We start from the raw sequence: 13,662 nt of genomic DNA on the forward strand, positions 1-13,662 counted from the left end.
AATGTCAAAGCATACTGAGCATCTTTCTCTTTGACACCATGTCTGAAATCCCACGTGATCTGTCAAATACTAATGCATGAAAATCCTAACCTCAAAAGAATCACCCTTTATATGTGCTTCCTGCAAAATATGTTTGGAACATATGTTAGAGAGGCGATTTTTTTTGAGGGTGTATGTTAATACAAACACTAACCACAAATATGCACACGCACACACACACATTCATCTAGAAGGAAAATTGGTGCAGGGTTGCAAAAAGCGCATTTTTAGTACTAAAACCACAGTTGTACAAGGCAGTACCCTGCCAGCATTTCAAAGTTCCATTTCAACCTCATCGTTACCACAGACTCGTAAATGTCACTTCAACCATCATGAAAAGGTACATCAAAAAGTACATGCAAGTAATTTGCCATCCCTACTGTTAAAAAAGCCATTTTTTTGTGAAACGCCAAGCGCAACCAGCTTGTTATATTTTAATTAAATAAAAACGAAAATAAAGTTCTGAAAACATAGATTATACGCTTAAAATTGTGAAAGGTATATTGGTGAACAATTTGGTGATTTTCCAAATGGAATAAAGTGATTGTTTTTCAGATATTTTACAGACACGCTGCGCCTCCATGGAATAAAAACACTGGTTGATAGACGCAGCAACATGTAACTCGCTACTTGTAACTCAACATCATCATTAATGCCAAAAATTATGTTAAATGTAATGTGATAGTGGTATAAATGTTATATTTTTAAGAATTTGTAAATGTTTAATCAAATTAATAAATATCTAAACAAACGTGTTTTACTCGACCACAATGATTCTTTTGTTTGGAGGGTCCCTTATTGGCGTCGTTCTAAATTGATCTATAAAGGCACCTAATAATTGCACTCATGCGAAACATTTTTGTAGTAACTTGGCGTGGTACAACTTCTCAATAGTGACGGCGCTTTTCCGACGAGTTTTTGATGTCGTATATGATTGTTTTCGACGTAGTGGGGATTCTCAAAAGAGTCCCCAAATTCAAAAAATGTTGGCAGGGGTATAGGGGATTTTGAAAGAGATTTTGTTGAAATCCTCTAGAAGCCAGCTGATATTTGCCTATTGCAAATCTACTGAGATCTAGGAGGATTTCGTCCAAAATCCTCGTTTACGAGGATTTCGTGTCTAGTGCGAACGTAGTATTAGGCTGGAAATCTACTAAAAGTGGATTTTGACCGAAATCTACATGCTTTTGAGTGGATTTTCAGTGGGGAAATGTCAGTTGGTTTGTACTGGATTTCCATAAAATCTCGTTCGAAATCCATATACGTATGCAACCCTGGGTCTAATATGGTTTAGAACTCTATGTACCTTTTTTACAACTTTTAACGTTTGACATGTTTGAAAAAATAAATATGGAAAGGTTAGTACACATAACATTTTCTGGTTAATTTTTATTATTTTATATTTGCTTTAGGGGACAATACAAAAAAAATTATTGGGCTGGTGATGCGGAAGCATACCTCCTTCATGTGTGGAGAGAAAACAGTGAGAAGCTTCTAGGGGCCAGGAAAAATTCAATTTGGCCATCAATTTTCTGAAGAAGTGGTGAAAATAAAAATACATAACTGGAGCAATAAATACCGGTAAGTTTTATATTATTAGACATGATAGAAAAGTGCTGTTTGTTGTCGCTTTATGGGATAACTAAACCATTTGCTCCTTTCAGTTTGGAGAAGAAAACAGTTGGGCCATCTGGAGGAGCGCCATCCAAATGGAAACTTTATGCTGACATTCAAGCCAACCCAGCAATAATGCGGAGAAATTTATGGAAGATAGTATTGGTAAGTATCATATTGCTTTAATGCAAATTATAAATATTTTAAACAAATTAATAATAGCTATTTGACACTTTAGTTGTTAACTTGCTTCAAAGTTAAGTAACAAATTACAAACGGTTAAAATTGTCGAAATTTATTAATTATTTCAAAACATTGATTTTGTTATTACGAAATGCTTATTTTTAAGGACATTACTTGATAAAGTTTTAGTGTTGCTTTTTAAGAAGATATTCTGCCAAAAAAATTCTCATTTCTTATCCCTCGATATCAAAATTGTAACATTCAATAATGAGTTGTTGTTTTCTATTCGCTTTTTCAATTTCATCTTGGTTTTCTAACCAAAGTTCGTAGATTTTATCATTCCTATCAATTAAAAAAATTATGTAAAACGCATGCTGCCTTTACAAATTTTTAACATTTGCTATATCAGGGCTGTTTTCTTTTAACACTGGATGCAGCATTTGCATGGAACATCGTTGCACTGGTGTTCTATCCAGAACATCTCATCAGTGCAAGTCGAGTCGATGTTACCAGATTGCATTTTGATAAAGTGACGCTTTTTATATTCACAATAGCAGTTTATTGTTACTAATTTATCGAATATCATGAAATTCAAAGTGAAACAGTGTCATGAATAATCGCAGCAGTACATATTTATAACTATTTGAGCATTTCATATATTAAAAATTTAAGATTTCACTTGTTTTCTGTGATTGTTTTTAAACAGCTGATGACAGTGATGCATATTTTTTGGAGATGTCCTGGATAAACGAGTACTCTGTTTTCTTTTAGTCCGTGACTGCTTAGGGTATTCAGTGCAAAAAGAAAACAGCCCTATTGTTGTCTTCGCCTTTACCAATACGCCTAAAAAGGGCCATTTCCTTCCAAACTCCATTCCAAAAATCCATTAAAATAGAGCAAACAGTAAATTGTCCCACTCCGAATAACTGGGATATAGCCAGATATTCAGCAGAGAATTTAACAGCCAATTTCTCATATCCGAAACGAACGCTTTCAGCTGTTTTGGGCATTCTAGTCGAACGAAAGCATTCGTTTCGGATATGAGAAATTGGCTGTAAGTGCATACAACGCTATTGCCACTCTTTCTTCGAGTGGTATGCAATTTCGGAAACTACTGTGTGTTCTAGCCATTCCTAGAAGAAGAAAAGATGCACGCGGCATCCTAAAGGTTTCTTTAAACACCGTTTCTGTCATATTGGGAACGTCGATCTCCCAGAAATTGCTTGTTCTTGGCTAAAAACCTTTATGTTGATTTATATAGAGCAGTTTAAGCGCACCTAACTTACATGGATCCACAATTTTTTGGTGCCACTTAGTGTCGACATGAATAAACTTATATGGAACTGAGCCACCCAAGCAGCCAACTTACCTCTCCTCCGCCTGTTTATAATTGCCTATTTATTAGAGATAGCTTCCATGATAAATACTTTTGTCTGTCCATTTTAATTTAAATTTATAAAAATACGATTGTTTTTTTATTTGACATAATCAGCTGTTAAAATTACAAAATCCACTTTTTCCTTATGTGAACACATGAGATTTCTAACTAGATTTCGGTACTAAAAAAGTGGAATTCGAGCCAAATGTGAATGGGCTATTACACACCCAATGACTGTAATAAATTAAATGTTTGCTGCCATCCCAATAAACACAAACGTTTGAAAAATACAAAAATTCAATAATTTTTCAAACATTTTTTCAAAGGATTAGGTTAATATTCAAGTTGAGAAATTGTTGAGAAAATCGCGTTCTCAACAAAAAACAGACATTACCCTCAACAGTAAAATTCAACACAATAGCAATAATTTCTCAATTGTAATCCTCAAATTGAAATGCATCGCTACTCAATAATTTCTCAAACAGTTTTCAATGTGAGAAAAATAAAAAATTACCATTGTTGCGAATACTTTCAAACCACAATTTGTATGAAAGTCAATCCTAGTTCTAACTGAAAGTCAATACTAAATTTCGAAGGATTTTGTAAATTTTATTATTTTTTTCGTTAACAAATATAATAATCTTAATTTAATTTAATTAGTCGACCTGTAGACGGGTCGACAGGTGGCGACGCTCTGACAAGTCGAACTTTGTCTGAGGTAACGACATCAAAAGGAGGTAATCCCTCACGAAAGAGATTCAAGGAACGCAGAAATGCTTTGTTTATCCTAAAGAAGTTAGGATCAGTCGACCCAAGCACGCTGTCGACTAAACAAAGCGATTCCTTAAAATGGGCTCAAGGAATTCTTGAGGCTGGAAAAAGGGAATGATCACCGGATGAACTGCCATCCTCCAAAAGGGATCAAAGATCGTTTGTCTCAGTTGCTAAAGACAGCCTTGTGATGGCTATCATTAATAAAGGAGCATTGGACGGTATGGTTCCAAAGCAAAAATGGGGAGAAATTGAGAATGTTCTGTCTGTTGTCTACTCACAGGTGCTGGAAAAGTTTCCCGGCCCAGATCCTCGACACCAAGAGGCTGGTTGGTATCAAGGAAGATTTAAGCTAGTCGCATTTGAGGACAAGAGGTCCTGTTTTAAAGCTGCTCCGATACTAATTGGTGAAGTTTGGGAAGGAGCTGCTCTAGAGTTACTCGAGAAGAAAGACATACCGGCTAGACCTAGAGCACATGCGTGGATACGTGCAAACCCTTCTGACCCTGAATCTATTTTAAATAGTCTGAAACGATGCAATCCAGATCTTCCAACAGCTGATTGGAAGGTTGGCCGTTTGGATGAAGTGGATGGACCAAGACGGCATGCAGTGTTTATATTGAACACTCAGTCTTTGCCACATCTATCAAAGTCCCAGGGCCGTGTACGTTATGGCTTTCATTATATCCAAATGAAGGTATATAAAAACGATCAGCTAAAGGATTCAGAAAAGGACAAGCCTCTCTCTGAATCAGAAGTAAGCGGATCCTCTTGGGAAGTCGAGGGAGATACCAAAGTTGAAGACATGGATAGACACCGTATGCGAGAGGAGATTTCTACAGCGAGAGTCAACGAGATCTCTGAAGAAGACATTCTTGATGACTCGACTGAAGCGGCTGATGTGACGGTTGTTGAAAATATCGATGGTCCTACGGATCGTCCAGATAAATCTTTTTCATTTTAAGGCTGCATGTGCTGCCTTAAAAGTTCTCCTAAGGGGACATAGACATAGTTCTTATTCAAGAACCATATGTTTATAGAAACAAAATATGTGAATCAACTACTTCGGAGTTCAAACTATTGCAGTTTACAGGTAATAATGTAAATCGAGCCTGTGTAATTGCTAAAGACGAGCTTAACTTGTTTCTGCTTCCTTCAATGTGCACTGCAGACACTGTCGTTGCCAATTTAGAAATAGCCAAATGCAAATATTGGGTATCTTCGGTCTACATGGGACATGACAGGGAGATGCCTCCATATGCCGTTAAAACCTTAGTTGAGGAGTCACTGAAAACGAAGACGAAACTCATTATGGGATGCGATGCGAATGCGCATCATAGTATATGAGGAAGTAGTGATACTAATGCAAGGGGAGAGTCCCTAATAGTTTATTTTGCGTACTAATCTGGTAGTTTGCAACAAGGGAGATGCCCCAACCTTTGTCACTAAAAACAGGCAAGAGGTTTTGGACATCACCTTGGCCTCGTAAGAACTGAATGAAATGATATCTGAGTGGCAGGTTTTAAGCTTCTCAGATCATCGTTACATCAGTTTCAAATTTGATGTTCATACCACCAAGACCATATTTCCGCCAAATGTAAGGAAAGCTGACTGGAATAGGTATAGGGAATCGTTCAATATGATGATACCGGAAATACCAGAGACAAATATGAGCATTGTGCAAGATATCCAACACGCAGTGGAGCGGACTACTAAGGCCTTCAACATCTCACTGAAAGCTGCATGCCCTAGAGGGAAGCCAAGGGGGAAAAATCGACCACCATGGTGGTCTACGGAGTTAGGTAATATGAGGAAATCGTGCAGGAAGCTCTTTAACAAAGCAAAGTCCACCAGAGCTCCTGTGGATTGGGACGCTTACAAGAAGAATCTGAGAGGATATAAGCGAGAACTGAGAAAGGCTCAGCATAACTCTTGGAATGATTACTGCAGCAGCATTGAGAATACGTCCGAGGCTTCCAGACTACGGAAGGTGCTAGCATCCACGAAAACCGCTCCAGGTTTCATTAAAACATCGTAGGGCAATTGGACAACGTCCAGTGAGGATACGCTGGAGGTACTATTGGACACTCATTTTCCTGGAAATCAGACGGTTGAACCAGTTTCTGGCGGTGCCACAGTGGCTCAGCGGTCGTTTCCTATCGAGGAAATTGTATCGGAATCTAGAATAAGATGGGCGTTAAATAGCTTTGGACCATTCAAATCCCCCGGACCTGATGGAATTATTCCGGCGGTGTTACAAGCAGTGACTGACAAAATTATCCCCTGGTTGTCGGCGTTATATAAAGGATGTATCAACTTATCACATATCCCAGGAAAGTGGAGGGAAACAAAAGTCGTTTTCATACCTAAAAGGAAAAGCCTCTCACTCGAGGGCGAAAGATTTCCGACCAATCAGCTTATCCTCATTCCTACTTAAGACTCTGGAGAGGATGATAGATATTTATCTTAGAACTAGCATCGATTCAAGTTTGTTCTCGAAACGACAGCATGCATACTCGAAGGGCAGGTCTACTGAGACCGCATTGCATGAACTAGTCAGCTTTATTGAAAGCTCACTATCTGTCAAAGAATACACAATCGTGGCGTTTCTAGACATAGAAGGGGCGTTCAATAATGTCCATCCGAGCTCGATATTAAATGGACTGACAACTCTGAATGTTGATCCATGTATACTTAGGCTGTTAGACGAACTTCTAATGAAGAGACGTATTTCAGCCACACTAGGACAAGCAAACATACAAAGGTATATGAACAGAGGCACTCCCAAAGGAGGAGTTCTATCACCTCTTCTTTGGAATGTTGCTATAAATAACCTTCTGGTTACCCTAGAAAAAGAAAGGATAAAAGTTGTGGCATACGCAGATGATGTGGCTCTAGCAGTCAGGGGAAAATTCCCATCCACAATCAGAGATATTATTCAGAGGGCCCTCCGGATGACTGAAAAATGGGCGAAAGACAATAGTCTTGGGGTAAATCCTGCAAAGACAGAACTAGTCATGTACTGCAAAGATCGCAAAACTCCCACGGTTAGGCCCATTTCCTTAGGGGGTATTGGTGAGTGTGTGTGTACCTTGGCGTTATTTTGGACAGGAAGCTGAAATTTAAGCTTAATATTGAAGAAAGGGCGAGAAAAGCCCTTCAAAAGCCTACTCGTGCAAGAAGGCAATAGGAAAAAGGTGGGGACTAAAACCAAAAATTGTGCATTGGCTATACACGGCAAGACCTACAATGCTATATGGTGTTGTAGTCTGGTGGCCGGCACTTCACCAGCCAACAAGTTTAGACATAGTTCAGCGTATGGCGTGTTTGTGTATCTCAGGCGCATTCAGCAAGACAGGAACAAATTCCCTTAATATCATGCTGCATCTATTGCCTCTAGACATTTTGGCCAAACAGTCAGCTGCAACATGCACTGGTGTTTTATCCAGAACATCTATCAGTGCAAGTCGCACCAGAGTCACCATGATATGCGAATTTTGTAGTTGTCAAAATATGAGTTGGCAACTGAAGTAATACTCGGAAAGAAACACATCTCAAGTGAATGTCACATACAGAAAAGAAGAGGAAACGAACGAATGCCAGTAAAATGTAAATAAACCAATGATAATTTGTTTGGATTTTGCGTTAAGGTGGGTATTAAGTTCGAGTTAGCCGCTAAATTCGTCGTTTTTCACGATTACTTTCCTTTAATAATCCATTTTAAGGTATACAAACTATGTGAACATTTGCTTTGGGCTATTCTATGTATAATTTGATGCCTTTTTTCACTTTCTCTCGCTAAACTTTTTTCACGCTAAACTCGAACTTAGTACTCTCCTTTACTCTCGTGGAATGTGTAATATTCGAACGGCTGAATCAGAAGTGTTCAATTGCTGGCTACCAGCTTCGCTCCGCCTTTTTAAACCCTGTCCACACTGTGGACCACCAGAAAGAGACGATCCGGCCCCTGATGTGGTTTTTGATATTAAGATAATTCAGTTTTCGTTATATGGAAGGAGATATTATCTCTATTTAGTGGAATTGCTTAGCTCAACATGACCTACCATTTGGGCAGAAGGGTTAGAAATATTGTAACACTGCTACAATGTATTGTACCAGGTCACTGATAATCCTATGAAACTATTTAACTCGTTTTGACCATATTACCAGAAAAAGAAACAGTTATTAACCCTTTTTTAATGTTCGGCGAAAACTGGTTCCATGATGTATGAAATCTTTTTTTAATTCGTTTAGTATTTGAAATTGCAAACCCACCATTAGTGTCTTAAATTTTGTCCTACAAAAAGGATTTCCATGCCTTCAAGATAAAACAAAGATTTCGTTTCTTAAAATCAAACCAACGAAAAGACTAAATCGTCCAAATGAAAAAGCAAATTGTCAAACACCGTGTTTGTGTAGTTTTAGAGAAGCAGTCCAGATTACCAGATCCCCCAACATTGCAGGTATTGATTTTTGTTTTGTTTCATTGGGTTTTGTTTGGGTCTGTGATGGCGAAATGGGATAACCGAAATGGAAATCTTTCCCAACCACTCATAAAACCTTGTACTGCCAAATGGTTTTTGGTTTCCAAGTCAGGATTTTCATATACACTTTCATTATTTTCGAAGATGTTCCAAGAACTTACCCAATAAACACAAACGTTTGAAAAATACTAAAATTCAATAATTTTTCAAACATTTTTTCAAAGGATTAGGGTAATATTCAAGTTGAGAAATTGTTGAGAAAATCGCGTTCTCAACAAAAAACAGACATTACCCTCAACAGTAAAATTCAACACAATAGCAATAATTTCTCAATTGTAATCCTCAAATTGAAATGCATCGCTACTCAATAATTTCTCAAAACAGTTTTCAATGTGAGAAAAATAAAAAACTAGCATTGTTCAAACCACAATTTGTATGAAAGTCAATCCTAGTTCCAACTGAAAGTCAATACTAAATTTCTAGGGATTTTGTAAATTTTATTATTTTTTCGTTAACAAATATAATAATCTTAAAAATAACATTAATAATATATAAAAATAATAATATAATACCAATCAAAATGTAATTATCTTATTAAACGTATTAATAAATAAAACTATGAATACAACTTTAACGGCCATTTTCATGTAGCTCGGTTAGGCTTTAACTGCCAGTTAACAGAAAATAAATTGCAAATATCTTCTCTCCAGTTAACTTTAACTGAAAATTTTTCGTCAGTTAAGTTCCTAACTGGCATATGGAATATATACGCAAGATGACAGCTTCGTCCATAATACGGTTTAAAAGTTGGTTAGTTAACGAAACACTAACGGAGCTTTATGAAAATGGGGGTAAATATCTTAAACATTTTTACATGTATAATTCCATTTCCTCCATAATGTTGGTGTCATTAATATGCTGGCAATTTGAAATAATTACTATCGAGGAACTTGCTGGCTTGTGTGTTAGAATAGATTCCAGCAAGAGGAAATCACAAAATATCAAACTGATGACGGGATGTAAATAAATTGATGTAATGCACATTTTCATCCAGAAGTTCTTGATATAGGAATTGTTGCACTTTGGTTTAATTGATTGCACTTTGTAAGTTTTCTGAAAACTTTTCTTTGTTGTTCCCTTCATCGGTTTTTCATCGGCCAACATCTTCCAAGAATATACCATCCAATGATTTTAGTTTTCTGCAAAACAATCGAGTTTTGTGATTTCCATTATGTTTTCATTTCACTTTTTATTTTGACTTACCAATTTGTATTTCTTCCAACTGACCACGTACTTCGTGATTTCCTCAAGAACGTTGGTGTTACAAAATTGTTACTAAAATACTGCCAATTTTCAGGAACTTGATGACCAGATAATTGGAATAAATTTCCAGCAATTTCAATTCACAAAATAACAAATTAAACCGATGATGCACATTTTCATCCAGAAGTTCTTGATATAGGAATTGTTGCACTTTGTTTTAATTGGTTGCACTTTGTAAGTTTTCTGAAAACTTTTCTTTGTTGTTTCCTTCATCGGTTTTTCATCGGCCAACATCTTCCAAGAATATACCATTCAATGATTTTAGTTTTCTGCAAAACAATCGAGTTTTGTGATTTCCATTATGTTTTCATTTCACTTTTTATTTTGACTTACCAATTTGTATTTCTTCCAACTGACCACGTACTTCGTGATTTCCTCAAGAACGTTGGTGTTACAAAATTGTTGTTATTAAAATACTGGCAATTTTCAGGAACTTGATGTCCAGATAATTGGAATAAATTTCCAGCAATTTCAATTCACAAAATAACAAATTAAACCGATGATGCGATATAAATTAAACTATATCACATCGATAGTTTAATTTATATCGCATCATCGGTTTAATTTGTTATTTTGTGAATTGCGAATTATCATCCAGTTGTTGTTGATATGGAAAAGCATAAATACCAAGTTTTTTTGGTTGCACTTTGATTTATGGAAACTTTCTCTTCTCGATAAGCCACTACCATTTTTCATCGGCCAGCCTCTTAATGTGTCCAAGAATCAGCATCCAAATATTTTAGTTGTCTGCAAAGAGATTTGAGTTTAGTGACTTCCTTAAAGTTTTCATTTCGTGTTTTAGTTTTACTTACCAATTATTATAAACAATTTCAATTGATTATTAAAAAATTTCCACATTTTTTTATTTCTTCCACGAACTTTGTTGTCCAAAGTAGTATTGAAAACCATGTGGTTTTTTCGTTGCATTTCAGGGTAGTGTTTTGTCAAAGTTTTCTCCAATTATCTTCAACACATTTTCAAAGTTTTCGTCAACATTTTGCCAAATTGGTTGTAATTCGCAAACAACTTGAAGATGTATTGAAGATGAGCTTTTTCAAGTCAAGTTGAATTTATGTTGAAAATTATATTTACCCTCAAACTGAAGAGGTGTTGCATTTGAAAAACGCTCATCCTGTGTTTATTGGGATGAGTTCTCAACATCTCTCCAAAATATCCTTTTGACAACCCTGTTATGACCAAAAATTTCCATTAGACGTGCGTACCATATATTGTGCACATTATAAGTTAAGTCCGAAGTAGAGGTGTGCCTCGCTAAGGTAAATTACTCAAAAAATTGTTCGTGAGTCACGACATTTTTCGTGAGTCACGGTATTTTTCGTGAGTCACGACATTTTCGTGCGTGAGTGTGCGTGAGTACAAATTTCTTTTCGTGAGTGTGCGTTAGCGTGAGTCCTACCAAACAATATCGTGCGTGAGTGTGCGTGAGTACCTCTAGTCCGAAGGCATAATCGATACTGCTGCGTGTTTATGGGATCGATAACACATTTACCGATTATTTACTCATCACCGACAAGTCGTATCGATCCGCCACACTGTAAGATTCTTTACAAACACCGACGTTCCGTCCGGAATAACTGATAGTCTGTAAAGCTCATAATACTACTTTCGCACTAAGCACAAAATCGCTATTTAGAACTAAATCTGTTTACAAATCTCAAGTGTTCGGACTGGCAAAATAACGAGATTTCATTGATTTGAGGACTTAACAGCTGTTTGTTGTTTACAAGTAGAAAAAGTAAACATTGGAACACTTTTCGGTTCAATGTGATTATTATGATTTTAATATAAAATTCACCTTGATTTCTTTATGGGCTTTACAGACTATCAGTTATTCCGTACGACAGTGCTCGTGTCGAACATATTCCATATATTGTGCACATTATAAGTTAAGTCCGAAGGCATAATCGATACTGCAGCATGTTTATGGGATCGATAACACATTTACCGATTATTTAGTCATCGCCGACAAGTCGTATCGATCCGACACACTGTAAGATTCTTTACAAACACCGACATTCCGTCCAGAATAACTGATAGTCTGTAAAGCGCATTAGACTTTGTAGCAAACAATTGAGTTCCGTTCGTGTTTGGCCAACATAAAAATTTCTTAAATATATCAAAACATACACAAAGCAGTATGTGTACACACACACATTCATCTACAATGAAAATTTGGGTAGGGTTGGGAAAAGCGCATTTTTAGTACTAAAACCACAGTTGCCCAAGGGAATTTTGAAAGAGATTTTGTTGAAAGCTGATATTTGCCTATCGCAAATGTAATGAAATCTAGGAAGACTTTGGCCAAAATGTTTTTTAGGCGACGTCCAGACTACACTCAAAAAAGTTTACTTGGATTAAAATATTTTGGCTCGGTACCAGTACCAAAATCCCATAAGGATTTTGGTACTGGTACCGAGCCAAAGATGCGGGTTCTTTAAAATAAAGAAATTTTTTAACAATCTATCTGGCTTTAAATCTGGGACCAATAAAATAAAAATTAGGATACAGATCTCATTTATCAAATTTTCATTCTTATTTCGCGGTTTAGTAATAAAGTTACTCATGTACACACTAATGCCAGTTTAAAAATCCATATTATAACGGATACTTCAAAGTAACAAATGTTTTCTTAATTTAAAAAAAAAAATAAAATAAACCAATGATTCTAAATCCTCAAAATAAGTCAGCCTATATTTGAAGCGTTTTATCTTAAATCTTAAGTTTCAATATTTCAGTTAATTTAAGGACAATTTCTTTAAATCAATAATGTGTTTCTTTACTTTAAGGAAGATTAGCCTTAGTTCAAAGACATTCGCCTTTAACGGAGGGACGCAAATTTACAAAATTTGTGTCCTAAATTTAATGAAAACCATTTTTGAAGCAAAGATTATAAACTTTATTTTAATTAAAATTTCATTATTTTAAAGAAATTTGTCCTTAATATTTTTACTTACATATCCTAAAATTTAGGTTGCGTAATATTTAATATAACGTAAATATTTTTTCCAGTGTATAAGTTTATCCGGACGACAGTGCTCGTGTCGAACATATCCTAGATATTGGCCAAAATATAAGTTACGTTGGAAGACATAATCGAGACTGATAATAAATTTATCGATTATTAGTCACAGCCGACAATTCGTACCGTAATACTACATTCGCACTAGACACGAAATCCTCGAAAACGAGGATTTTGGCCGAAATCCTCCTAGATTTACAATAGGCAAATATCAACTGGCTCGTATGGGATTTCAACAAAATCACTTTCAAAATCCCCTATACTGCCTTGTACAACTGTGTTTTTATTATAGAATAGAATAAAATTTTGTTTTCTCTGTATGTATTTTCTTTGGGCTTCCAAGGTCATTTTTGAATGCGAATAAAACAAATATTGAATTATTCCATTAATTTCATCCAACGTTTCGCTGGGATTTTTTCCAGCTTCATCAGGGATGATTTTTTTTATTGGATCTGGTAACAATATAATAGGGAAATACATTACATTTTCACATACATTCTATTGATTATCGTATAAGTTTCACTTACATTCAATTTATCGTCAATTATATTTGTAAACAAATACGTCAATTATTACGAAATTACTATAATTCGACATAAAACACATACTTAGTAATTGCAAAAATAATTAACTTAAACTAATATCACAGTAAAACTTATGTTACTATCACAGATGGTAACCGACTAAACTATAATAATACAATGCTGTAGTTGGCGTTAGCATTGTCTTTGTCTTCTTTTCTGTTTATTGCACTTGCTGTTTTAAATTTTCACAGTAAAATACTTAATTTAGAAATCAAGGAAACTATTATGACTACACCCAGAGAAATG

The 13,662-nt window shown here is 35.8% G+C and overlaps 3 long non-coding RNA genes across 3 annotated transcripts in view; 2 read left to right on the forward strand and 1 right to left on the reverse strand.

Moving 5' to 3' along the window:
* LOC142225762 (uncharacterized) overlaps positions 1-13,662 on the forward strand; it is a 37,038-nt gene that overhangs the window by 22,491 nt on the left and 885 nt on the right. The window lies entirely within an intron of this gene.
* On the forward strand, positions 310-810 carry LOC142223285 (uncharacterized). The gene is made up of 2 exons (XR_012718659.1): positions 310-537; positions 595-810. It is a non-coding gene; the product is annotated as an uncharacterized LOC142223285 (long non-coding RNA).
* On the reverse strand, positions 8,942-11,014 carry LOC142223286 (uncharacterized). The gene is made up of 4 exons (XR_012718660.1): positions 10,605-11,014; positions 10,126-10,539; positions 9,733-10,061; positions 8,942-9,668 (listed from the first exon to the last, which is right to left on the reverse strand). It is a non-coding gene; the product is annotated as an uncharacterized LOC142223286 (long non-coding RNA).

The sequence above is a fragment of the Haematobia irritans genome, chromosome 2 (genome assembly GCF_050003625.1).
Source record: "Haematobia irritans isolate KBUSLIRL chromosome 2, ASM5000362v1, whole genome shotgun sequence".
Taxonomy (NCBI): domain Eukaryota; kingdom Metazoa; phylum Arthropoda; class Insecta; order Diptera; family Muscidae; genus Haematobia; species Haematobia irritans.